This window comes from Varroa jacobsoni, unplaced genomic scaffold (assembly GCF_002532875.2).
Source record: "Varroa jacobsoni isolate VJ856 unplaced genomic scaffold, vjacob_1.0 contig01249, whole genome shotgun sequence".
In the NCBI taxonomy this organism is placed as follows: Eukaryota; Metazoa; Arthropoda; class Arachnida; order Mesostigmata; family Varroidae; genus Varroa; species Varroa jacobsoni.
The window spans coordinates 39,607-43,205 of record NW_019214604.1 but is presented as its reverse complement, the minus strand read 5'-3'; positions in this window follow the sequence as shown (position 1 = coordinate 43,205).

Here is a 3,599-nt window from a genome sequence, read left to right as displayed (position 1 = left end):
TTTGATTATATTCTTTGTAACGGTCTGGTAACTGCCGCTCTTCTGATAGTAGAAGAACTGGGCTCAGCGTCTGCCTTTGTGTCATTTTCTACGACTGGCCGAGGATTTTTTCATATATGGGTCTGTATCTCGGGTCATTTTGCCGGTGGCTGCCCCAGCAATAACGGTGCTAACAATAACAAAGCGACGTCGGCGGTACGTAAAGTCGGTGTGATGGACCAACAAAGGTGTCCCGGGATAGCTTAGTGGGTAATGTGTTTGCCTGCGAATCTTAGGGACATGTTGTGGTCTAGGTTTGAATCCGAGCGTAGGTTTACTTTGTTTCGTGCTGGTATATGATAGAAGATCTAATGACGGTGCCCAATTCAAAACATGAAGACCAAGTAGGGTGCGACGACGAGGTCCAGGCGTTAGGTAACATTGTCGCATAGCATTATAATAGGTTATGTGTGACACGCAGTAGTACCGCTCTATAACTGTCGTGGTAGCTGTGGGGTGTTGGAAGTTCGAAGGATTTGCAAAAATGCTTCTGATGCTGATCGAAGAGGCCCACCAAGGCGGCCTGCCTTGGCTTAGCGGATTTACACGTTTTAATTTCGGAAATTCTACATATATGTTTCCGTAATTATTAAATGTTGTGTAAAAAAAATAGACGTGTTTAAAAACGAACGTGAACAAACTAGGAAGCACGTAAGACCTCGCGATTTCTCTACTTCACGTGGCGGTGTCGCTCTTCGAACTGTCTTCCATTGCTGAAGAAGCCCACCTTTCTAGCGATGTGACTTAATATACGATACATTGGTTCAAACAGATTTTTTTGAAATGTTAGTAGAGTCATAAATAATTTTTTAGCTATTCGATGCAACCCAGCTGAAAAAAGAGTTTGCTTGCTTGCTTCTGTCCGTTCTACGTTAGAACTGTACTAGGCGCCATCAAAAGCCTCCTTTCGTTTATTTTCTCTATCTATTTGCGTTCTGTTATCGTCGCTACAACTGTATCTAACGGCTGCATGGATATATTACTTTGAACCCATTATGTGCTATGCCTGACAGATTCACAAGGCTAACTGGGCCAGTCAGCAGAATCCCTCACAGGACATGATCGCTAACCTCCCCCGTACGACGATAAGGTGCCCAGCGTGCACGTTTTCCACTTAGCCTATTGGCATCATTGATAGCGTTGTTCCTGTTGTTTTCCTGTGCCGAATGTTCAGCGGATATGCAGGACCGGCTTATAGCTGTAGGCTGGCGACGATAGTATTCGTAGTCCACCTTGCACAAGCCAGCCCAGCCACTGCTTCTGCATTTGTTGCTGTCACTGATGAAGTCCACTGCTGAAAACCTTTGTCATCTCAGGCACCCGCTCTCCACTTCGGCTAGTCACTTCACTCAAAATGGGCTAAAAGTGATCAAAAAACCGTTTAAGCCAAGAGCAATCGCGAGGGAGCGACTGGCTAACAACAGATAGGCGATTGACCCGCGTTAGCCGCTGTCTTGCTGATTCGTAGTGGAACAGCAGTGGTTGCATTGACCGACCAAAGCTGATTCAAAGCTTAGAAAAAAGTCAGCCAAAGTCAGCTTATGAACCAAAACCATCGTCGTGGACAGTGAGAGTTAGCGAAAACGATAGTGCGAAACAGGGAGAGAAAGTAGAGTAAACGCGGCGAAGCTCGAATGAAGAAGTTGTAATGCATCGGGACAGAAAAGCTAGCAGTTGGTCGGTGAGAAACGTCAGTTTTGCCTGTTTCCATACAACTCCCATGCAGCAAGGGAGTTGGGTACGATTCTCGGACAGATGACGCTTCCCGTTCACCGGTTAATAACGAATACACACATATACACGCACACACGTGCAGATACGGCTGGGGACGGGTAGACGGAGGCATTCGTTTACACACACATGCATAGATCTGCATAGGCAGCTCAAACGCTAAACGGGTGTCCCGCTAATCTGTAAGGTGTATGCGGCGCCGCTACATCTGCAGCCGTCGCAGTTATTGTCGCAGGTGGTCTCTATATTCTCCCCCACAACTCGATCGTCCTTTTCCTATTTCGTTGTGAACTGAACGGATAAACTGAAATCGACGGGGCACACCCTTGCCAAAACCACTTTGCCCGTACTGAGCATAGCGCAGAAATATATAGCTTAAATAGAGTAGCTTTTTGTATTATGTTTTTCCTCTCAAGACGCCTGTGGACAATAGTAATCATCAAGTGAAACTTGCGGTTTTCAACAACGATGGCCGTCGAAACTGATAAACGGAGGAACGCCTGGAATATGTCTACGTTATGTGGGTCACTGCATGCAAACACAGTTGCCTCGTGTTCACATCTATTAGCAAACTGCTAATGTTAAATGGCCAAAAAGGTCAAAACGTTTCTTCACAGCGCAAAGAAGATCATCCCGTGTTCGCCTATCTGCTAACTGGCTGCCATCAGCGGTATCCATCGATTTCTCGTTAAGCCACACGCATCGGGGGTGGGCTCGCAAACGGGTCTGGTCAAGTGGATTTGCATAAGTAAATGGACCCGCCGGCCTCCAGCCGGTTTCCCCGATGTGGATATCGATGTTAGTACGAGACTTATAAGAGAACAGGAAAAGTGTATTAAGGCAGTTGGCTAGAATCGAACAGCGAGATAAACAAATAATTATACTGCAGCGACCTGAATGAAAAGCTGTTTTTGATTTTTATTTTTTAGTACTCTATAGGGTTAGGCTTAAGCGTATGGTAACATTTAGAATAGGTTCGGCAAGGGCCATATGGGCACGTGGAGGGATACGTCTGTGTCATGCGCACGTTACTGTGACTATAGATAAATTATGGTTTCAATAAAGAAAACCATTTCTTAGTTCACTATGTGATTACATTAATAAGTTATAGTTAATGTGCTCTATAAATTTGAAACTTCTAGTTAATGACCACGATTTTGAATAGGATAGGATTGTCCGTCGCGCGAAGCGCTGGTGTAAGGTAGGGGATATTTATAGCTGACAATACACCATTGAAAGATTTCTCTTGAACAAAGTAATGAATAGTTCCATTTATGCCTTGCCCAGTGTGATTTGTTAGAAGAACATTTATAACGTATAAGACAAGACATTTTTTGTAGACAAATTCTTTTTTTCGGGACCCCATGTCAGATAGAGCCAAGATCCTCAATAGGATTCCCTAGCTAAGACTGCCGATTGTTTCAAGTCCGACGCCATGTCACATTGTCGTAGGTATAACATTGTTTCGTAACGACGGCCAAAAAAAAAAGGTATTTTTCTACTCCTATAGGATAGTGAGTGTGTAAATATTGGTCGGGACTGTGCCGTTCCCCAATCAATTTGTACAGCTTATTTTTACCATTGGGTTACGAATACGTCAGTGTCTACGTAAGTATAACAATCAGTGTCACAAAATGAAAACCCCTCAGCTCCTTCTCTATGTCATCAGATATCCAAACAAACGACTAAATCTATATATTGTATTTTGTAATGTACCACGACTTGCTTAGAAATTGATCCTTCTCATAGTCGATGTGGGCCTATATGCAATCATGTATCAGATTAACCAGCCAATCGACTGCTTTTAAAGTACTACCTTCTGAACGCAG